This window comes from Felis catus, chromosome C2, assembly GCF_018350175.1.
Source record: "Felis catus isolate Fca126 chromosome C2, F.catus_Fca126_mat1.0, whole genome shotgun sequence".
Lineage (NCBI taxonomy): Eukaryota > Metazoa > Chordata > Mammalia > Carnivora > Felidae > Felis > Felis catus.
In genome coordinates, this window is record NC_058376.1 from 157,124,373 (window position 1) to 157,148,981 (window position 24,609).

The window sequence follows — 24,609 nt, forward strand, 5'->3', positions numbered from 1 at the left end:
TGAGTCCTTTCTCCCCACCTCTCTCTTTTGATGAGTCTAAGTAGATGTTTATCAACTGTGTTGATCTTTTCAAAGAACCAGCTCCTTGTTTTATCAATCTGTTCTATTGTTCTAGAATAGTTTAGAATACATATAGTTTCTGTATCATTTGTTTCTGCTCTAATCTTTATTGTTTCCTTCCTTATGCTAGTTTTGAGTTTTGTTTGTTGTCCTTTTTCTAGCTCCTTTAACGTGTTAGATTGTTTATTTATGATTTTTCTTGCTTCCTAAGGTAAGCCTATTTTGCTATAAACTTCCCACTTATGACCACTTTTGCTGCATCCCAAAGCTTTCAAAGCTTTACATTTTTATTGGTTTCCATGTGTTTTTTAATTTTTTCTTTAATTCCCTGGTTGAACCATTCAGTTTTTAGTAGCATGTTATTTAATCTCCACGTACTTGTGCTCTTTCCAGATTTTTCCTTGTAATTGATTTCTAGTTTCATAGCATTGTGGTCAGAAAAGATGAATGGTATGACTTCAATCTTTTTGAATTTGTGGAGGCTTGTTTTGTGGCCTAATATACGATCTCTTTCGGAGAATGTTCCGTGTGCACTTAAAAAGAATGTGTATTCTGCTGTTTTAGGATAGAATGTTCTGAATATATCTGTTAAATCCATCTGTTCCAGTGTGTCATTCAAAGCTATTGTTTCTTTGTCGATTTTCTGTTTGAATGATCTGTCTATTCATGTAAGTGGGGTGCTAAAGTCCCCTACTATTATTGTATTACTAGCAATTAGTTTATTTGTTTGTTATTAACTGTTTTACATATTAGAGTGCACCTATGTTGGGTGCATGAATATTTACAATTGTTACATCTTCTTGTTGGATTGTCCCCTTTGTAATTATATAGTACCCTTCTTTGTCTCCTTTTACAGTCTTCACTTTAAATTTTTTTTTCTTTTTTTTTTTTTTCAATGTTTATTTATTTTTGGGACAGAGAGAGACAGAGCATGAACGGGGGAGGGGCAGAGAGAGAGGGAGACACAGAATCGGAAACAGGCTCCAGGCTCTGAGCCATCAGCCCAGAGCCTGACGCGGGGCTCGAACTCCCGGACCGCGAGATCGTGACCTGGCTGAAGTCGGACGCTTAACCGACTGCGCCACCCAGGCGCCCCTACAGTCTTCACTTTAAAATCTATTTTGTCTGAAAAATAAAATAAAATCTATGTTGTCTGATATAAGTATTGCAACTCTGGCTTTCTTTGGACATCCATTTACATGATAAATGTTTCTCCACCCCCTCACTTCCAATCTGCAGGTATCTTTAGGTCTGAAATGTGTCCCTTATAGGCAGCATATAGATGAATTTTTTTTTATCCATTCCATCCCCCTATTTCTTTTCATTGGAGTGTTTAGTTCACTTACATTCAAGGTAAGTATTAACAGTATGTATTCATTGCCATTTTGTTACTTGTTTATGGTTGTTTTTGTAGTTTTTCTCTGATCCTTTCTTCTCCTTCTCTCTTTTATGGTTTGCTGGCTTTCTTTAGTGATATACTCAGAGCCTTATCTCTTGATTCTTTGCATATCTATTACTTGTTTTTGATTTGTGGTTACCATTAGGTTTGTATATAATATCTTCTGCAAATAGCAGTCTATATTTAGTTGATGGCCACTTGAGTTTGAACTCATTCTTTACTCTTCTCCCTCCCATGTTTTAGGTATATGGTGTCATACTTTACATCCTTTTATTTTGTGAATCTCTTGACTGATTTTTTTACAGAAATATGGGGCACCTGGGTGGCTCAGTTGGTTAAGCATTCGACTCTTAATTTCAGCTCAGGTCATGATCTCACAGTTTGTGAATTTGAGCCCCGAATCAGGCTCTGTGCTGATGGTGCAGAGCCTGCTTAGAATTCGCTCTCCTTCTCTCCTCCCCTTCCCTGCTCTCTCTCTCAGTCTCTCTCTCACTCAAAATAAATAAATAAACTTAAAAAAAGAGAAATATTTATTTTTATTGCTTTTGTGTTTCCTACTTTTCATACTCTTACTTAGGGTCTTTCCTTTCCACTCGAAGAGTCCACTTTAATAATTTTCGTAGCGCTGGTTTAGTGGTCGTGAACTTCTTTAGTTTTTGTTTGTCTGAGAAACTCTTTATCTCTCCTTCTATTCTGAATAATAGCCTTGTTGGATAGAGTATTCTTGGCTGTGGATTTTTCCCTTTCAGCACTTTGAATTAATCATGCTGGCCCGTTCTTTTTTTTTTTTTTTTAATTCTTAATGTTTATTTATTTTGAGAGAGAGAGAGAGAAAGAGAGAGGACAAAGCACGAGTTGGGGAGGGGCAGAAGAGCGGGGGACAGGATCTGAAGCGGGTTCCATGATGACAGCAGAGAGCCCAATGTGGTGCTCGAACTCGTGAACTGTGAGATTATGACCTGAGCTAAAGTCAGAAGCTTAACTGACTGAGCCACCCAGGCGCCCTCAGCAGGGCCATTCTTGAAGGTGCTCTATGTTGAAGAGCTGCAGTGGGGGAACCGCTGCTCCCTGCGGTGAGTGGAAGGGGTCGTGGAGGTACAGCAGGGTGAAAGCCAGAAGGCTCTTGCTATAATGGAGTAGAGGCGAGACAAACGCCACGGGGGTGTGGAACTGAGGTTAGCGGACGGATCGGCCACGGCAGACCTTGCCATAAAGTAGAAGGATCCACGAGGACAGCTTCTGCACGTATCCAGCATTGCAAAGCCTCTATCTGGGTTTCCTGTTGACATTTTAGCCACAGTTGGGACACCCAGAGGTAGAGCAGGTCCCATGTGCAGAGTAGAGCTTAAAGATCTACTTAAGACCCTACCCCCTCTGCCCTTTTCTTGCCCTGTTGCCCTGCAAATATCACATTATTTGTCCAGGTCTCCTTGAGGAGAATTTCCTTATCCACCTGTTTTGGACATCTGTGGTTTGACTACTAAGAATCAGTAGTAAGACCGTTGATTTCTGTGTGGGGGTCTGTCCTGTCTTCATTCTTCAGTAGTGGAGCTCATACCCCTGGCAACAATGATTGGTTCAGGGACAGACACACCCTAAGCCAGTCCAATCAGGGTGAATCGTGGGAAGTTTTGTGGAAGTCACTGGAAGAGTTGTTTATTCTTTCTCACTGAGTGAAACCCTGGACAGCCATCCAGCCCTTAATAGAGAGACAATGGAGCTCAAACGTGGAGCCAGAAATGGAGGGCAGAGCTATGCAACCAAGGCGAAACAAGTCCTGATGACACTCGTGCAGCCCCTAGATCAAGCTATACCTGAAGCCAGAGAGAGATCCCTGCATTTTCCCATTACATTTAAATTCTCACACAGGTTTCTAGTTTCACCCAATAGAACAATAGCAACAGACAAGCTCTGCAGATGCTGAGCTCTCAAATCGACTCCCTTGACCGCAGGCCAGAGTTTGGTTTGTGGTGTCTTTCTCCAAGGGACTTGTTCCTTTGCGGCAACTGCCCCTCTGGGCAGCGGGTTCAGCGGTCAACGCCGTGCTCAGACACACCTGTGCTGGCCCACGGGAGCTGGCAGTGAGGAAATGGGTGGGCCCAGCTCATTTCAGCAGGAGCTGCGTGGGAGGCAGGCCTCGCTCAGCCCGGCCCCGGGAAGGCCTGCAGGTGGGCCTTGCCATGTCCGTGCCAGCACGCATGTGCGACCGTCACCTCTCAAAGACGTGTCCCTCCACAGGAGGCGCTGTGGAGGCTTGTGATGTTGCCACGGAGGAAATGGGAGGGGCCAGGAGGCAGGAAAGGAGCCCCGTCCTCGCGGAATGCAGTCACGAGGGCAGAAAGACCTCTTTGCCTGGGGTGGTCCCAAGGGGTGCGGACTGGGTGTGTGCTTGGGGGGCTGGAGCCAGCCCCTCCCCAGAGGAGCTCGCGCCATCCACGGGATCACCATCACCGGGGGCATCCTTGCACCTGCACTCACACTCGCCTGGCGATGAAGGCTTCCACAGGGCTTTGGCCCGCACTCCTATGCGCTTGTCAGTAGTGCACGGTAGGTGGGCACTGGAACCAGGAGGCGGGGTTGGATACGGGCAGCTGTGTCAGGACGGGCACGGGGCTTACCCTCCATGCCTCGGTTTCCTCGTGTGTCAGATATGGAAAGCAACAGCACCGGCTTCATGGGTAGTTACGAGGATTGAGTGAATGAATGCGTCCAGGACTGGGCCTGGCTTAAGAGCCAGGGCCGCAGGTCGATGGGAGAAGCTTCTTAACAGACTGTGTTCCGCTTACTCGCGAGGCTAGGCCTCGGACCAGGTCTTTGGGCTCAGCCAGGGACACCAGGGTGATGGCCACACATTCCAGAGTTCACGCGGCATGCCCACACCCCCGGGGTGCAGAAGCCTCAAGTCAGCTCTCTGTCAGGTGCTCCATCTGAGTCGATGGCACAAGGGGCACGTTGCCATTAATTATACTCAAAGCGGGGGGGTGTCAAGATCCCGGGGTTCCACGTCTGCAATTGCAAACAGCCAGGGAAGCTGACCGGAGCTCACTGCGTATCTCTCAGGGTTCGGTGGGCACTCCCGCTTTCTCAGCCCCGCAACTTGTGGCTGCTTCAGTGTCAAGGACAGTGGGCAACCGGGCTTTCCGTTGAACATCTGACCTGATTTCTGGTGGCAAAACTCGAGTCTTCTTCGTCCGCTCGGCGTGAGCAGGGTCTTGGGTGGGTGACTCCTAGACTGGGGGTCCTCGTGTCTGCAGACACACCCTTGCCTCGTCTAACAAGCCTCAGGACCTGTTGGAGATGAGAGGAGATGCATTTTCACTGTGCCCGGCTTGGGAGCCCTATCTCTCTGACCCTTTGGGGAGCCCTATCTCTCAAGCTGGGGTGGGGGACATCAGGGCTTAGGTGAAACATCGGTCACCCTGAGTAATTCTCCACTCAGCTTTGGGGAAGGGCAAGTTCCAGGCAAAGGGGGGCGATTCCTGTCGTGTGACAGCAGCTTGTTGGCCGGACCGGTGCCACAGTTTTCTAACTGGAGTCTAGCCTCCTGTCGTGCCCCCTTCTGACCCATTCTCACTGGCCGCCGGGAGTTTTGAGCCGTGTGAAACGCGAAGCCACCATTCGCTTGCCTAAAACCCTCCTGTGATTCCTGAAGCCTAGAGCCCCACTGTTCAGCAGGACTTTCTGCGATGACGGGGATGTGCTACATCTGTGCTGTCCGAGACCGTGACCCTAGCCACGTGTGGCCGTCGAGCACTTGAAATGCGGGCAGTGTGTCTGGCGAACGGAGCTTTTAGTCGCATTTTATTTCAACTCACTGAAATCGCAATCGCCACATGTGGCTGGGGGCTACAGAGTAAGCAGTGCGGGTCCAGAGAATGAAACCCCGAGTGCCAGGCGTGTCTCAGCCCTATTTGAGCAGCTTCAACTTTTTTGCCAGCATTCATTCACACTGGGAATTCCGGCCATAGCAAATGACGTACAACTCCCTAAACCTTGTGCCCACCTCACACCTCCGTGCATTGGCATCCGCTGTTCTCTCTGCCCGGAATGTTCTCGTCCCCTGCCCAAACACGCCCGCAAGCTGCCCGCCGGCCAAACAACGCCCCTTCGGCACGCAGCAGCTTCGGTGCTACCTCTCCTATCAAGCTTTATCAGCCACCCCCGCCCTCCCCGTGCAGAATCAACCTACTGTCACTCTTTTGGGACTTCTCTTTGGTGTGGCCTCGGGAGTCAGGGGAGTCAAAAGGGAAGATCTTCCTCTCACTGCCCGGCCATCCTTCCAGAGAGCGCGAGGGATGCGGTGACGCCAGGGCAGATGGAGGTCACGCTCGTCATCTGTGCCCACTGGTCTTCCAGAGCTCCGAGACGGCTCTCCAGCGTCCGGTCAAACATGGGAAGCCCCGATTTGCCGCGAGCTGGCTACCTCTTGGTGGCCGGCCACCAACTGGCCCTTAGTAGCAGTCATGCGGAGAACTCCCAAGGCTACGGAGCCCCGTGGGAGGCGAGACCGCGTTCTTCTGTATGAGAATCAATGGGTGACAGGGCTGGGCTGTCGCCACACACAAGGCTGAGGCTGAAGCCTAAACGGAGGACAACCCCCTCCCCCAACGCCCCAGGCAGGCGACGGGGACCCACCTGGCACCAGGAGGAGGCGTAAGTGACCATGCCAGGAGTCTGGCCCAGGCCGGGAGAGCACAGCACCATCCGCTCCAACAAGAGGGACCGGGATAGCCGGGTAACCGTGTGCTGGGCCACCCCCTGCACTGACGGAGAAGTGGGGGGCTACCCGGAGACTCCGGGTGATGCTGAGGAATTGTTTTGATAGGGACTGGGAAACTGAAGACCACAGTGGGATTTGGTGTGCTAATGGCAAGTATTTTTGACCAGGTTTCCCTTCTTTTCAGGAAACATCCCTTCAAATACGCCGTGAACCAAAAAGTGCATTCGTCCCCTCAGCGAATGCTACGAAGGGCCTCTTCCTTTGCAAAAGGTACCACATCAGCCCTCTTTCCAACCTCAGGGCCTTTGCCCGAGCTGGGTCCCCTGCCTGGATTTGTCTTTTTCCTCTGTCCGAACAGCTCTTACCCATCATTCACACTTCGTTTGAATGTCGCTTCCCTGCAAAACCTCTCCTTCATGCCCAGATGAGGTCTCCTGGACTCCCGGACCTCACCATGTAGCACACGTCAGCGCTATGCTTGTGTCATCAGTTACTGGTGGGGTCATTTGAAGAAAGGCCCTCTCCTTTGCTACGTGGCAGGGCTCTAGGAGGGCAGGCACAGTGCCTGTCCCGTCCACAGATCGTCCTCCGCCCTGCACACCACAGGGCCTGACGTTCGAGAAATATTTGTTGAACGAATGAACAAAGGAAGGGAGGCGAAGAGGAAGGAAGGGAGGGAGGAATGAAGGGTTGCCGCACTCCCTCCCGGCCCTCTCGGTGACCACAGTATGATATCGTCCCCACTTCTGTTCTTTACCCTTTAAAGAGGAAATACTGGGATGTGTGCGATACATTCCTGCTGTTTGTACGCTGCCCAGTCTGTGGTATTCTCTAGCAGCCAGAAAGGACTTGAGGCACCTACTATGCCCCACTTCAGATGCGAGGGCTATAGATATTTGATGCTTTATTCTGCAGCTCAAAAAAGACCAGATAATATAAAGGCCACATTTTCTTGTTAGTATTTTGCTCATAAGACTTGGGAATAAAGGAGACTTAACAAAAACTGAGCACTAAGTCTACCCAATGTCATACCCTGGGTGGGATCCTGGACCAGGAAAAGGACATTAGGGGAAAAACGGGAAATCTGAATAGACTTTGTAATTTAGCTAATGGTGTTGCACTGGTGTTCATTTCTTGGTCTCGATGAGTGTCCCACAGTTATGTAAGATGTTGACATTGTGGAAGCAGGGGGAAGGGTACCCGTGAACTCTGTTTTATCCTTGCAACTTCTATGTAAATCTAAAACTATTCCAAAATAAAAAGTTTATTCAAGAACAGAGTTTGCCCAGTTTCTTATTTCGAAGTGTTACAAAATGCAGATTTCTGAGCAGAAAGGTGATGGGTGACTTTTACCGTCTTTACTACGCCTTCTCTGTGTTCTACAATGGCATGTATTGCTTTTCTAATTAGAAAAGAAAGTGTCTTTTAGTAAAAAATAATTAAATAGCTTGGTTTAGAGAATATTCAAGGGCGTATAAGTTTTTTCGGGTTTTGTTTTGAGAGAGAGAGAGGGAGAGAGAGGGCGTAAGCAGGGGAAAGGGGTAAAGGGAGAGAGAGAGAGAGAGAGAGAGAGAGAGAGAATCTCAAGCAGGCTTCAGGCTCAGCACAGCCCAACACGGGGCTCGATCCCATGACCCTGGGCTCACGACCTGAGCTGAAACCAAGAGTCCGACGCTCAACCAACCGAGCCACCCAAGGCGTCCCCTGTGGGCACCGTTAAGATCAGAGGGTAGAAGATACACCCATCCGTCATCTGACTGCGACAAAAGCGGATTCTCAGTGGCGCACGTAGGCGCGTGTGAACCTCATGCCCGGAAGCTGCCCTGGCGCTGGGCCCTCGGGTCCGAAGGCAGGTGCCGCTCGTGTTTCCTGCGGGGGCAGTCAAGGCCGACGGCGTGGGCGTCTCAAAGGACACTGCTCGAACTAAGCCGCCAATCGCGATCGCGTAGAGGTTCTTCTGGTCCCCTCGGCCCCGTCAAGACCTCCCATCACTGTCCCGGCGTGTGTGGCCCCGGAGGCCAGGCGGGACCCGGACGGGGGTGTGCCGCCCGCTCCCAGAGCCGGCCCTGCGCCAGGCCCAACCTCAGCTGCCTCCTCGGGGCGGGGGAGAAGCTCAGAGGCCGGAGACGCCAGACGGCTGCCAGTGAGCCTGCCGCTCTGAGGCCTTCCTGGACCCGACGCTGGAAAACGGCGGGCGGCTCCGTCCCCCTTGCAAAGCGAAGCCAGAGGCGACTATTCGCGGTCACACAACCGGAGGCTCCGGCGTGAGCCCGAGGGCCGCGGTTTTGCGGCGCTCTGCCCTCGCCGTAGCCCGCCCTCTCTCCTCATCGTGGCCGCGATCATCAGCTGTCTCTTCCAGACCTCTCGAAGACGGTACCAGCTGGTCTGAATCCCGCTCAGTGAAAGCTTTCCCCTCCCAAGTTGGAAGAAGTGCCATTTCACACGAAGAAGGCTGTGCAAAGGGACGCCGGTGGTGTTTCTCTGAATATCCTCTGCTGGTCCAATAGATGCGGAAAGCAGCCCTCTGTCCCCTGCAGAGTAGCCGCAGCTCTGGACCCCCTGTCGTCTGGGATCATACCTCTGTCCCAGCATGGAGGCCGGAATGACCCCCCCCCCCCCTTGGGGCAGTGTGGCCTGGCTTGCGGGTTCCAGGCCCATCCCTGGGTCACTGGCTGCTTCTCAGGCGCCTATGCCTGCCCCGCCCCCGCCTCCAGTTCCCGCCCCATGTTTATTCTCCCCTCTCCTTGCTGCCGGGACACAGGGCCCCTCCCCAAAGCTAGCAGCAGTTGCGGTGGGACCAAGTGCCAGTCCTCAGCCTGGCATTGGGGCTCCCCCAGGCTCTCCTGCTGTCAGACAAGTCTCCCTCGCTCCCTCGCTTCTACCCCTGGACATCTGCCCCTCTTTTTCTAAGGTCCTCCCTGCTCCCACCGAGATTCTGCCCACTGCCTAGCCTGGCTCAAGTCCAGCCGTGTAGCGGGGCCCAAGGACAGACATCATCAGGGTGTTAAGGACACAGGATGCTAGGACCACCCGGACCTTCAGCCACACAACTGCACCTCCGCAGGCCTTTGAATGATTTGTATGTGCCTTAAGACGGGAGAAGAAACTTTTAAATGAACTAGTCTCCAAGCGTGGGCTTGGGACCATCAACAACGGCAGAATCGCCGTGCCAGAAACGCAATGTCCTCGGTCCTACCCCAAACATAAAGGAATTAGAACTTCTGGGGGTGAGACCCCGGAATCTGCACGTTTGACACCCTGAGCTGGTTCTTCTGCATTTTCCTTATAAATTATAAGTTGTATAAATACAAATTACAAATCCCTATACTTTTAATAGTAAATTTTAATAAACGATTTCAATAATAAATTATATTAATTATAAATTAGTATACATTGCTATAGACATTGGGTATTAAATAGGAATACAGGTTATTCGTCACTGTATGTGATGATTTTTTACTTTATACTTGAAGTACATTTAGCAAATCAGAATCAGGGATAGGGCTCCCGCCCCGTCCAGCCACTGTATACTCTGTGGCTGTCCTGTTTCCAGAACAACATCATTGTATTTACACACATGTACACATTCCTAGGGAAACCGCATATGATTATTTTGTTCGGGATTTTACACAAATGGTATCTTTTGTGTCATTCTGCCACTTTCTTTTTCATACTCAGCAATATCTTTTGAGGAACTTTCCATATTAGAGAGCAGTGGGCCACCTTGTACAAGGACCACCAACTATTCCCTTGTATATATATTTTGAAGCCATTAGCGGACAGTTGGGTTATTTACAGTTTTTTGGTAGTGCTACAGGGAACGTTCTTGAACATACCTCCTGCACCAGAGCGTGTAGGTTTCTTTGGGGACAGAAACAGCAAAAAGCTGAAATGCGGTTGGTAATGCAGGGATGGGCATTTTATTATTTTATTTATTTTTTTAAGTAGGTTCCACACTCAGCATGGAGCCCAGTGTGGGGCTTCAACTCAGGACCCTGAGGTTAAGAGTCAGGCCCTAATCAACTGAGCCACCCAGGCACCCTAAGGGATGAGTATTTTATTTTGTTGATGTTTATTTATTTTTGAAGGGGAGCGAGAGACAGCGTGAGCTGGGGAGGGGCAGAGAGGGAGGGAGATGCAGATTCTGAAGCAGGCTCCAGGCTCTGGGTCAACACACAGCCCAATACGGGGCTCGAACCCACCAACCGCAAGATTATAACCTGAGCTGAAGTCGGCGCTCAACTGAGCATTTTAAATTTTAAATGCTCTTACCCAAGCCCCTGGGCGCTATAAGGGAGTGTGTTAAGTGTCATTAAAGGAGGGCTCAAGGGCTTTGCACTTTCAAATTCAGTCTCTTCGTTTTGGGGTTGATTTCACACGAAGTCTGGAGTTGAACATTCTGTTATGGCATCTAAAGATGCTTGCACTTACTTCCCAGGACTAGTAGAGCTGGCCCGGACTGAACCTCCTCTGCACTCTTCACGGGCTCCCTTATTTCATCCTCAAATCTCTGGTCCTTTGAGGCAGGTACTCCCAGCATACCAATGCCAGACCGAAGCCCTCACCAAGCCTGGAAGGTAGTGAAGCAGTCCTTGCAAGGTTCAAAGCCAGTGTCCTCTGCACTCCCTTGGCGGTGGCTGTTCAGATTCTGGGAAAGCAAGGGACCCACGGGACCTAAATCCACATACTTGGACTGAGGCTTCTTCAAAGGCATATTCAAAGTTGACTCATCTCAGGAATTCATTAGGAAATGACCCACACGGAAAAGCCGATAGGACGCGCAATGCGGGTGATGCTGTAGTGGGTAGAAGTGCAATTCAGATCTTCATCTGGATGCTGGTGAAAGACTCCCTCCGAGTTGCTGCGGCAGAGACGGAAATTGGGGGGAAGTCATCATAAGCACTGTTAGAAACAAAAGAAACCTGGGCAAACTTTGCTTTTGTCCCACGGGCTGGGCATTTCACTCTACGCTCTGAGTCATCTCCGTGACTGGGAACAAGACGCTGACCTCATGTGCCTTCAGAGGGGAGCTTTCTTATAGTTCTCTGGGGCTGTCGTGATAGACACTGAATTTAACAACAGCCCCAGGCCTCGGGCCTTCAGGAGCACAATTGCAGTCTGCCTGTTTTTTCTCTTTGACACTTTTTACAGAGAGAAAAATGTGTGGCTTTTCTTGATGAGCAAACAGCCAAAGGTGTTTGGAAAGGTCTACCATTTTTCTGGTGGCAAGACACCCTAAACTAAATTCATTAGCAGCTCTTCTGTTTGGAATTTCAAAATATTCCCTGACCTACATAGATTCCTTGTTGTGTCCTCTACCAACGTAAGAAGATTAGCTGACATACACCGGGGCCAGAGAGCAAAGCTGTAGCGTAGCGTAACAGAAAGGGGCTTGGAGACTGTCATTCCGTGGTTGAAGACATCAACACCCGTGCTCTGGCCCCTGCTTCTTCTCTCCCTAAGATTTTTCTTCACGTCTATAGTTGTGTGAAAAGCGGATCGTAGATACCGCTGTTCAGACACGAGACTTCTCCCTAGTTCTGCATGTACCTGTCATGTATTCATGTCTCTATATTTTCCTACCTTTTGGAAAAATATTACAGGAACACCAGGACAGACATGTGGCTGTGTTTTATGAGCAGCTAACGGTAATGAGTCCTACGGGCAAGTGCTGAGCTAGTGACCGCCGACTCAAATAAATCAGTTCCCTTCTCTGCTTCTCAGTTTTCTTTCCCTAAATGAGCATGACACAGTATACCCATTGGTTCATCCAGTGGACAAATATTTATTGAGCTTCGTCTGTGCTTTGTACCAGTGCAGGGTGCTAGAGCTACAGTGGTCAACGAAATACATAACGTTCCTGCCCTTACGGAATTTAGATATCAGTGGATATCAAAACCTTGCAAGGACAAACACTCCGTATCAGTCAAAAGCAATACGCATATCTGCTTATGGAAACATTCTTTTTTCCCCGTCTCTAAAACCAAGGATCCGGCATGTCTCCACTATGCACTGGCCCTTACTTGACGACACTTTAACGGCAATGAACTGTAGTTTCCTCAAGGACAAATGCACAGCTTTAGAATTTGCATGTTCCTGATGCTCAGGATGGTGGGGTAGCTGGCCCTGAGCCCCGAATGTGGCCTCAGGCCCAAGAGTCCCTACCCTTTTTCCTTTCCTAAATGGTCTTTCAGCTGGGGCAGGCCATTGTAGATGTTGAATATATGATCACCATGATAATAAAACTGGTATTTTCCTCCACAACTAATGATGGGTGAATCTGTGCAAAGATACCTTTGTTAATATTAATGATTTGAACAATTCAGTCCTGAGTGTGTAGATGTTCGGGGCACTGCATTTCATGTTCATTAAACCTCAACTGGTTGAGACTAATGATTTCCCTCCCTGGTTTACACCCATGATTAGCCCCTGAAATCTGATGTAGGTCATTTTGGTCGATTTCATTTGGTGTGGAGTTAGACTTAGCTCACTGATTATAAAAGAAACCATCTTCTATCTTCACTCTCAGTTTGGATTATGATAATTTCTGGCCCTTCTCTTGGCTCTGAACTCACCCAAATACTCCATTAGCTTGAGTAACTGCAATTTTACTACTTAGGAAGTATGGGGGATTCTCATGAATAACCCACAGCCGTCCTCATTGCAGACTGAGATCTACTGATTAGTGTCAGGTCCAGGTAAAGCCCCCCCCCCCCCGGGGAGGGCCCCAATGCTGATGGGGGACCAGAGTTTAGTCAGCTCTGGTTAATCAAGCCCCTGGGCGCTATAAGGGAGTGTGTTAAGTGTCATTAAAGGAGGGCTCAATTCTTGCCAGCGGTCTGTTCCTTTTACCACTACCTATGCCCCCAACCCTCCTCCACTCAAAGGGGCAGAACAGAGGACTGTATAAAGACAAATAAAACCTCAGGCTTGCCATTCCAGGAGTGGCTTGAGAGAGAGACAGAGAAGAGAAAGAGAGAGAGGTATGGTGGGCACCTGCATAACATGCCCCCCCCCCACTTCTCCCATCCAATCTTTCCATTGCTTTCTGAGGAATAGGTCCCTCCCCTTTTAACAATGTTCCTTTAAATTAAACTTTGAGGACAAAGGGTATTTGACACCTTAAGAAGTAGGATGCCCTAAATTTAGAGTCTCAATTCTGAACTTTTGAGTCTTGAAAGCCACTCATTCGACTACTCTTATAATTACTGAACAGATGGTCATTGAGTAGCTCCCACGTGCAAACACTGGGGATACAATGGTGAACACTTCCAGTCTCCATCTCGGAGGAGCTGATAATCTAGAGCAAATGTAAGCGATTATTGTAATTGTGTTGTCGGAAGGGTCATGCCACATGGCTTGTGATGTGTTATGGGAACACAAAGGAGGCCACCCAACCCAGACTGGGGAGGAGGTAAACCAGAGGCTATAACCTACATTGCAGCTAAGACCTGAGGGACACGGAAGTAAGAAATTAGGATAGGACATGCATATTCAGTTTACCTTTCCATCACTGTGATTTGTAACTTTGGGGGTATCAGAAAAAAGACAGGTCTTTCCTGAAGGGGGTCCAAGTGTAGCACCTGAGTATGACCTGCCAAAGGCTGCCTCAGAGTGGTCATCGAGGCTCAGAGAAAACCAAAGTTAATATCAATTAGGAGTGGATTGCTATGTATACCACAGTGCCCCTGACTTTGGGATCAAAATTCAAGAAACATTAAAGATATTTTCTGGTTTCCTTTTCTTGACTCAGCAAACTAGAGGCTAGAGGAGAAATAAAGGAAGAGTTACTAGCTCTGAAAACGTGAGTGCTAACGATTTCATGTATTGTTACCAGTTTTAAAAATAGTGCAATCTTGTCTATGTAATATAATTACTTATCATCTCCCTTGCTTAAAACAAATTGGAGTGATGTCTTCTAGGAAGATACAAGAGTGTCATGGCAGAGACACTATGAATTTGTTGTGAGAGGTTGGGGGTTGAGGGAGCATTGGAGACGGCATATTTGGCACTGATTTTTGGCCCTTGATTGAGATTTAAGGAGGGGATGGCTCAGAGTCTGGTAGAAGAGGTTGGACAAGTCATTACAAGTCAATGGAAAGTGTGAGATGTTCTGGCAACATGCAGGAACAGAATGGAGAAGCAAGCTGGGTGTCCCACGCATGGGTGAGAACACTGAAGGCATGCTAGGCAGGACTAATGTCTCTAAAGTGCCCCTAACATCCTATGCTTTCAAGTAGCCACACGACATTGTTTTATATCCTAGCTTTGCGATGATAGCATTTATTTCGGCTTTAATGAAGATAACCTCATGAAGGAAAGGAAACAGAATTTAGGGACATTGATAGGATTGTTCTTTTTTTTAAATTGCTTTCTCATTTTTGTTGCTGTTAGCATCTAGAATGCAGGAAAGTCAAATTAAAATAGTAACATTTTTAAAAAATTTATACAAAATGTTCAACCATACATAAGAGTGGAGAACAAAATACAACAAACCCTCTCATAGGCTACCGGATTTGTCTCTATAACCTCCCCCATCACATACACACAATTTTTGTCTGTATATTTCAGGAGGTATCTGTATCAAAGAATAACTTCTTTTAAAACAACCACAGTGGCACCTGGATGGCTCAGTCGGCTAAGCGCCCAACTTCAGCTCAGGTCATGATCTCTCGGTTTGTGAGTTCAAGTCCACGTTGGACCCTGTATTGACAGTTCAGAGCCTGGAGCCTGCTTCAGATTCTGTGTCTCCTTCTCTGCTCCTCCCCCACTCACACTCTGTCTCCGTCTCTCTCACAAAAATAAGCATTAAAAAAAAAACAAACAAACCCAGAATGCAATTATCATGTGAGGTAATACCCAGAACATATCAAATTTTCCTAAGCTCTAATAGTATTTTTATAGTTATCTCATTCAAACTAGGATCCAAATAAGATCTACACATATATTTGATCGAAAGAACACTTAAGTCTCTTTTACTCTGTAAGTTCTTCTCCCCTCCCTGTTTTCATGCCATTTACTTGAGGAAGGGGAGAAATGAGTCACTGTCCAGTGTAATATCCTACCTTCTGGACTTGGCTGACGGTTTCCTCCTCGTGTCATTCAGCCTGTTCTTGTATTTACTGTAAGCTGGATTAGATTCACAGATGCTGTGGACTTTCTGACGTATTACATCACGAGGTACATGATGTCTGACTGTCCCACTTTTAGAGATGTAAAAATTGATCAGTGGGTTCAGGTGTTATCAGCACGGTCCATCCAAAGGTTCCCTGTCGACCTCTCACCTAATACTTCCTGACGGTGGTTGCCTGGATTCCTTATTTCATCATGTGTTCCCGCGTGGGGGTTTTCTAACTGTATCATTCCTTCTGTCTGTAGTAACTGGAATTCTTCTCTAAAGAACTCCTTATTACCTCTTTGGTTGCTCTGAAATACAGTTCATACCAGAAGGGCAAGGTAAGTGCTTGGATAAGTGCTTTTGTCCACTCTTAACTCAGTTTAATCCCGTGTAGACATTGTTTTCCAATGTTCAAATTGTCCCCCTCCTTGGCCAGTGAGGTCTCCTCTAATCGGCTTCTGTGTCGTTTTGACCTGACCCCAGCAGGACTCGATACCTCCTGTGCTTTTGAGAACAAGCTTCTACAAATTCTGATGAATTAACTAGACTTGGACAATCCTTAGCCCCCCACCCCCACTACCTTTTTTTTTTTTTTTTGCCTGTCCATGACAAGAATGCATACTAGTTGTCTTGGTTAGGAAGGCTTTCAGCTATAAGTGAGCATAATGAACAAACGAGTTTTCAATTTTTTCATAGAACACGAAGTCTGCAGCAGGCAGCTGTTAGCATTTGTTCAGCAGCTCCCGAGGTCCAGAGCCAGCATTGCTGTGATTCTCTTGGCCTCTCCTTCCTGGTTGCAAGATGGCAGCTCCTATTCCAGGCACCATGCCCAACTGGGGCAGGAAGAAAGGGGAAGACCAGAGCCAGCTGCAGCTGTCCCTTTGTATCAGAAAAGCAAAAGCTTTCCCCAGACCGCCATGCCACCCCCCTCCCACCCAGCTGAATCCTACTCAGATCTTATTGGCCAGACTGGATTGGATGGACACCCCTATCTGCAAGGGAGGCCAGGAAAGTGAGCACTTAGTTTTGCTGGGTTCCGTGGTCCGAGCAAGCAAGGGAGTGGGGGCTGGGAGTGAACAGAGGCTACGAGTTCTGGGAGAGCGGTCCTGAGTCCTGAATCAATGTTCCGTATCTTTTTTTTTCTTTAATTTTTACAGAATGTCTAATATTCCTTGTTTTGGAGTCGGTGGGACAACTGAAAACAATTGTGGGCTAGAAACGAGTGGAGCTTTATTTACACGACCGCCCTAAGGAAAGGAGTGTCGGCTGTTTGGACAGCCCTGCCCTAGCGGCTCAGCTCAGCCCTGTTCAGCTGAGATGCCAGCTCCCGCTGCAGGGTCTATGCTGCCAAGTGTCCCTCCTCTTCCCGTCTGTAAGGGGACAGAGCGCTCTCACCTTCATCAAGACAGACACCTCATTTGAGCTGTAGTGGCCCGTACGGTGCCAGAATACCTTGCGGCTAGTTTCACAGAGGCCACTCAGTCTTCACGCTGTGAAGCAAAGAGCAGAGCTGACACGCAGCCAGCACTCCACCGGCACCAAAACCCTGAGCTTATGCTGCAGAGACGGACACACAGCCATTGCCTGCAGCCTCCCAGGCCCGCGGCCGGGCCATCCCCTCTCCTCTCCCACCTGCCCGTGACCTCCTTACCATCCAGTAGCTGCAGGCTGAAGCCTGGCCTAGCAGGGGCCCCTGAGACCCTCCTCCCACCAGCACTAGGCCATCCATTCTGTGTCCATACATTTACGGGCCGTTTAAAAAGGATTCTTGGGGCGCCTGGGTGGCGCAGTCGGTTGAGCGTCCGACTTCAGCCAGGTCACGATCTCGTGGTCCGTGAGTTCGAGCCCCGCGTCAGGCTCTGGGCTGATGGCTCGGAGCCTGGAGCCTGTTTCCGATTCTGTGTCTCCCTCTCTCTCTGCCCCTCCCCCGTTCATGCTCTGTCTCTCTCTGTCCCAAAAATAAATAAACGTTGAAAAAAAAATTTTTTTTAAAAGGATTCTTTTACTGGGACGCCTGTGTGGCTCAGCGGTTAAGCATCCGGCTCTCAGTTTCGGCTCGGGTCACGATCTCATGGTTTGTGAGATGAAGTCCCGCACCGGGCTCTGTGCTGACGGTGTGGAGACTGCTTGGGATTCTCTCGCTTTCTCTCCCTCTGCCCCTCCACCACTCATGTGATCGTTCTCTCTCTCCAATGAATAAAACTGTTTTTAAAAATTATAAAAATAAAAATATTTTTGGTACGTTCCATGAGAAAGAACATTGTTACTATTCTTCCTGGTCATTTTTCTGGACGGTCCGTGGCTGAAGGGCAAATGGGTAGTTAGTGATAACTAACTCAAGGAATGGAAGTGGATAATTTCATCGCTGACAATCTTGATTTCCTCAAGGCTCATAAGTCTTGTGTTAGAAAACCTGAGTTGTTCTGATACTGGTTCTATTTTTTCTTTAACATTCATGCTGCAAGCAAACGAAGCCAGACTCAAAAGAACACACTCCATTTCATTCCATTTTATAGTAAGCAACGCTACAAGAGGCCGCGAGTGGCTACCATTGGGGGAAACACTGAGGGGGAAGGGCACAAGGGCCTCTGGGGTGCTGGTTTTGTTCCTTTTCAATATCTAGGTATTGAAACTGCCCGTCACTAACCCAATATCCATCTTCCTTTCTCCTTTCTGTAAGAACCTGATTTCCTTGTGGGAATGGGGATGGCACGTGAGGCGCTGAAAACCACATTTCGCGGCCTCCTTTGGAACTAGGGCTGGTCATATGACACACTACAGCCAATGAGACGCATGTGAAAATCGACGGGACTTCCAGGGAATCTCCTTTAGGCAGACAGGCTCTGTGCGCCACACCCAGAACTCCTCTGGGAGTGCACCGAAGGCTAAACCGCCCTCAACCTCACTCATCCCAAATGTCCATTCACGCACTCTTACGTAAAATTCCCCCATGTCACTGGGTCTGTGGTTTGGCTCATTTATTCCACAAATACTTACTGAGCGCTCACGACAAGTTGGGCATGTGCTGATCAGGTGTTCCAGATTCAGATGTCCCATGGCCAGGCCAGTAATTAGAGATGTAGGCCTGGGGTGAAGGACCAGAGCAGATGAAGGAGAAGCGAGGCCCTGGCTAACAAGGCGGGTGTGTGTGTGGGGGGGGTGGGGGGTGGGTGGTGGCAGAGAGCCACTGCTCAGCTCTAGCAGGTGGTTTGACATGGGAGAAATTCAAATCTCAAGTTGCAAGATCTCATTTTTCAAGAGGGGCCAGAAATCTTGATTTTAGTTTTTGAAATTAAGTCTGCCGTGTGGGTGGACTTCTAGCTATGGCAGAGTAAAACTGGACAAAGTATATTAGTTTTCTATTGCTACGTAACAAATTATCACAAATTTAGCAGCTCAATCGACACATATTTGTTAACTCACCTTCTTGTAGGTCAGAAGTCCAGGCAGACTCAACAGGGCTCTCTTGCTCAGTGTGTCACATGGCTCAAATCAAGGCATTAGCTGGACCAGGCTTCTAACTAGAGGCTTTGGAAAAGAATCCACTTCCAAGCTCGTTGAGGCCAAAGTCATCACATTATGCCCCATGAACATAAACGAGGAAATCAAATCCAGCAGCATGAGACAATGACCAAGTAGAACTTACCTTGGGATACAAGGTTGTTTTGGCATCTGAAAATAAAAATAATGTGTCATATTAATGTAATAGACAAAACCTACACGGTCATGTCAATACATGCAGAAAAAGCATTTTACAAAATCTAACGCTCATTCATGATGAACCTCTTAAACTCTGAATGTAAGGGAACTTCTTCAAACAGATAAAAAACCACCTAAAAAAACCTATAGCAAATATCATACTGAGTAGTGGAAGACTAAAAGTGTTTTTGAGAACAAAGCAAGAATATCTACTCTCACCACTTCTTTTTTTAAAGGTTTTATTTTTATGTAATGTCTACACCCAACATGGGGCTCAAACTTACAACCCCGAGATCAAGACTCTCCTGCTCCACTGACTGAGCCAGCCAGGCATCCCAAAGAACTACTCAATATCACTTCTATTCAATATCATACTATAAGTTATAGGCTGTCAAGAAGATAAGAAAAAGAAATTAAAGGCATTCAGACTGGAAAAGAAGAAATAAAACTGTCTTTATTTGCAGATGATATGATCCTATATTTGGAAAATACTAGTGTATCTGAAAATACCACCCAGAACTAATAAATGAGAATGCCACAGGATATAAAAATCAATACTTCTATATATTGATAGTGAACAACCTATAAAGAAAATAATGCAGTTCATAATAGCACTAAGAAGGAAAATATTTAGAAATAAAGGTGACAAAAGACGTGTAAGACCCAAAAACTACAAAATACTGCTGATAGAAATTTTAAAAGATCTAAATAAATGGAAAGATATACCATGTTCATGAATTGTTAAGATTCATTACTGGTAAGATGGCAATTCTCCCAAAATAGATCTATAAATACAACTCAACTCCAATAAAAATCCCATCCTCAAAAAAAAAATTGTTTTGGATACTAGCTCTTTGTCCGATATGTCATCAGGAAAATACAAATCAAAACCACACTCAGATACCACCTCACGCCAGTCAGAGTGGCTAAAATGAACAAATCAGGAGACTATAGACGCTGGTGAGGATGTGGAGAAACAGGAACCCTCTTGCACTGTTGGTGGGAATGCAAACTGGTGCAGCTGCCCTCGAAAACAGTGAAGGTTCCTCAATAAATTAAAAATAGATCTACCCTATGACCCAGCAATAGCACTGCCACGAATCTACCCAAGGGATACAGGAGTGCTGATACATAGGGGCACTTGTACCCCAATGTTTATAGCAGCACTTTCAACAATAGCCAAATTATGGAAAGACCCCAAATGTCCATCCACTGATGAATGGATAAAGAAACTGTGGTTTATATACACAGTGGAATACTACGTGGCAATGAGAAAGAATGAAATAGGGCCTTTTGTAGCAACGTGGATGGAACTGGAGAGTGTGATGCTGAGTGAAATAAGTCATACAGAGAAAGGCAGATACCATATGTTTTCACTCTTATGTGGATCCTGAGATACTTAACAGAAGACCATGGGGGAGGGGAAGGAAAAAAAAAAGAGAGAGGGAGAGGGCCAAACCATAAGAGACTCTTAAAAACTGAGAATAAACTGAGGGTTGATGGAGGGTGGGAGGGAGGGGAGGGTGGGTGATGGGCATTGAAGAGGGCACCTGTTGGGATGAGCACTGGGTGTTGTATGGAAACTAATTTGACAATAAATTTCATATTAAAGAATAAATAAATAAATAAATAGTTTTGGTAGAAATTGACAAGATGATCCTAACATTTACGTGGAAGTGCAACATACTTCCCATAGCAAAACAATTTTGAAAAAGGACAATATAGTTGGAGTACTTACTCTGCCCCATTTTCAAAACTCACAATAAAACAGGGGTGCCTGGGTGGCTCAGTCGGTTAAGCGTCTGACTCTTGATTTCGGCTCAGGTCATGATCTCATGGGGTTCGTAAGCTCAAGTCCCAGGTTGGTCTCTGTGCCAACAGTGCAGAGTCTGCCTGAGATTCTCTCTCTCTCTTTCTCTCTCTCAAAACAAATAAGTAAACTTAAAAAAAAAAACAATAGTCAAGACTATGTCACAATAATGTAAAGACAGACACAGATCAACGGAAATGAATAGGAAGGTAAATTGATTTTCAATGAAGGTGTCAAGACAATTCAATTAGAAAATGACACTCTGACAAATGGTTCAGGGGCAACTGACTATCCACATGCAAAAAAACAAATCAATGATAAAATACATTGATAAAATAGATCCTTACTTTACATCATGCATACAAATGAACTCAAATTGGATAATAAACTAAAATGTCAAATTGAAAACTATAAACTTGAAAAGAAAACACAGGCAAAAGTCTTTTGACTTTGGCTTAGGCAAAAATTTCTTAGATATGACAGCAAAAACAAGATTCATAAAAGAAAAATTGGATAAATTGGTATTCATCAAAATGCAAAACTTTGGGGGCGCCTGGGTGGCGCAGTCGGTTAAGCGTCCGACTTCAGCCAGGTCACGATCTCGCGGTCTGTGAGTTTGAGCCCCGTGTCAGGCTCTGGGCTGATGGCTCAGAGCCTGGAGCCTGGTTCCGATTCTGTGTCTCCCTCTCTCTCTGCCCCTCCCCCGTTCATGCTCGCTCTCTCTCTCTCTCTCTGTCCCAAAAATAAATAAAAGTTGAAAAAAAAATTTAAAAAAAAATGCAAAACTTTGGCACCTCTAAAGATATCATTAAAAATATGAAAAGACAAACCACAGCCTGGGAGGAAATACTTGCAAGTCATATATCTAATCAAGGACTTGTATCTGAAATACAAAAACAAATTCCTAAAACTCATGAAGACAAACAACCCAATTAAAAGTGGGCAAAATATTTGAATAGATCTTTCACCAAAGCAGATATATGAATGGCTAAAAAGCACACAGACAGATGATCAACATCATTAGTCACCAGAGAAATGCAAATTAAAATCAGAGTGAGATGCTTCTACACTTTTATTAGAACAGCGGTAACCTAAAAGTCAAATAATGCCAAGTGTTGCCAAGGATGCGGAGAAACTAGGACCCTCATATATTGCTGATGAGAATATAAGAAAGTAAGTCACTTTAGAAAATAATTTGTCAGTTTAAAGTGTACAGAGTTATGACACGACCCAACAACTCCACCCAGCAATATACCTGAGAAATGAAAACATGTCCCCGTGTAGAGTTTATATAATTATTCATAACATTATCCACGATAGCAAAAATTTGGAAATAAGGAAAATATAGTTTATCTGTATCATGGAATAGTATTCAGCAATAAAAAAGAATGAATTGATACAATTACATGAACTACAACGTGGATAAACCTTTTGCTAAGTGAAAGGAGCCAGACATCAAAGACTACAACATTGTGTTATTCCATTTATGTAACACTTCTAGAAAGGCAAATCTACAGAGATGCAAGACAAATTATTGGTTGCCGAGGACTTGAAATTGGAGTGTGATTGACTGCATATGCACGTGAGAAGACTTTTGGGGAGAGATGGGAACATTTGAAAAGTGGGTTAAGGTGATGGCTGCACAACTTTATAAATTCACTAAAAATCATTGAGTTTACCATGTAGTCTGAGTGAACTTTACAATCTGCTAATTAGGCCTCAATAAAGTGGTTAAACATGAAAATTAAATCTCTCAAGTTTAAATGTTCACAACTAATTCAAATTCTTTTGGGGGGGGGCAGCTGTTGTGTCAGCACATAGCTCAACGTGGGGCTCGATCCCACAAACAGTGAGATCATTACCTGAGCTGAAGTCAAGAATCAGACGCTTAACTGATTGAGCCACCCAGGTGCCTCACACATTAATTCAAATTCTTAAAAGACCTTTGTAAAAAAAAAATACCCCAAGTCTGTGGTGTGAGCCCTTGGGCTACCCTCTTGAAATGTCAGAGCCGAGTGGCAGGAATAGAAATTTGAATGAACTAAAATCCTCGTCTCCTAGGAGTTGAAGATCCAACGACAGAAAATGGAAAAGTAAACAATTACAGCACCCAATGATAGATGCTGTATGTGGGATGTGCAAAGAGGTGTGGGCCCAGAGAATCCCTGGCTCTGACCGGGCGGGGCTTGGGGCACACCACAGAAGAGGCTGCACACTGCAGTTAGGTTTTGAAGCATAAGTAGGAATTCGTGAGATTCGAAGTGCGGAAAGCAGAGAGAAAGGGTGGGTGACACTTCCATGCAGAGGGAACAGAACTGGCCAAGTCTCGGAGGTGTGAAAAAGCGGTTCCCTTTGAAAACTGGGGAGGATGGAGATACGGCGTACGTGGAGAACGGAAGTGGCAAGAAAGGAAGGTGGGAGCCCCATCACAAAGAGTTTGGCAGGCCATGTTACAGTTTTCGGATGTGGGATGAAGGAGGGATTCATTTGCTGGAGGACACGGGCAGGCTTCTTCTGGCCTCAATTAAACTTGGTATAGCTTGGCAAGACCATATTGCACTCATCTAAAAATATTCATTAATATACCGCTTACTGTGTACCAGGCCCCGTTTTAATAGAGAATTTGCATTTTGATTCAGTTCCCAGAACAAACTGATACTGCCGGTCCAGGGAACACAATTTGAGAACCACTGCTTCCTACCAATTTTGTCAGAAAGGTATCATTATCACTACCCTTCCCCATGTTACGGAGGAGGAAACAAACAGAGAGCTAAGCGACCTGCCCAAAGCCGTACAGCCTTAAGTGGTGGGGCTGGGATTCAACGCCAGGCAATGACTGCCATGTCTCCTAGTTCACAGGTTGCAAAGAAGCGAGTCAAGGGCTGGCATTTTCGATCTTTGTTTGCCACCATCAAAAATGTATCACACACACACCACACATTGGCCTTAACTGACACCTGAGATAAAAGAGTTAAAGATGCCCACTGATGCCAAGGGGGCGGTGAGGAAAGTCTTTGAGGAACTCTGTAAGCCATTCCAATGGAGTATTATTTTGCTCCTACTGGGAGGAAGCCAGGATTTAGAGATGCACAAATATCAATGTACAAAATGACTAATTAAATATGGAAAAGAAAAATCTTTAAATATCACAACTCAAAATTGAACTGTACATGAGTATTCAATATCTGTTGTTTTAAATAGATCTATTTTAAATTTTTTTTACCAATTATGAAAACCAACAATATCTAGAGAAGAGAACACGCTGCTTTTGCAGGGGGGTGGCGGGGAATGTCCCAAGATGAAAATGGCAATTCTTCCGTGACTCTGCTTGCTTTTCACATCTTGATCTAATTTATAGCATCTCCCTGGTTGCCTTCCAGTAAACAACTTCTTCCTTAAATTGGTGGCATTATGTTATGTGTGAGATCTGAATCACAGAGACTGTAATGCAAACCTGCGTGTTCCATCTCGTCGTTTTGTAGAGTGCTGTATATCTAATTAAAGCTTCTTACGGGTCCATAAAAAGACCTAACATTAAAAAAGCAGTCTGTGTTGGAGAAAGCCCCAGGGCAGACTGGAGGAGGGGCTTCTTCATTAACAATACACCTATTTGCTTCAATTCAAAGTTAAGTCATAATATATTAATTTGTATTTGTAGATTTTTAAATATTGCCTAAGCATCAATCAGATCACGTGACCAAATTTACGGTGTGGAACTGAAAATGGGTCATGTTCTTGCCAGCAGCTCTCCAGCTTCCCAAGAAACACTGGGGATGAATAAATGATTTGCCATGTGGCCAGCA

The 24,609-nt window shown here is 46.3% G+C and overlaps 1 long non-coding RNA gene across 2 annotated transcripts; it reads right to left on the reverse strand.

The window, feature by feature from the left end:
- Window positions 1–10,338: 10,338 nt before the first annotated feature.
- On the reverse strand, window positions 10,339–21,415 carry LOC109491620. 2 transcript variants are annotated; one of them, XR_006585727.1, is made up of 5 exons: window positions 20,735–21,415; window positions 18,721–18,969; window positions 18,295–18,382; window positions 15,245–16,787; window positions 10,339–11,040 (listed from the first exon to the last, which is right to left on the reverse strand). It is a non-coding gene; the product is annotated as an uncharacterized LOC109491620 (long non-coding RNA). The 2 variants fall into 2 exon arrangements; XR_006585728.1 differs by lacking the exon at window positions 20,735–21,415 and having other exon boundaries at window positions 18,721–19,909.
- Between the last annotated feature and the right edge of the window lie 3,194 nt (window positions 21,416–24,609).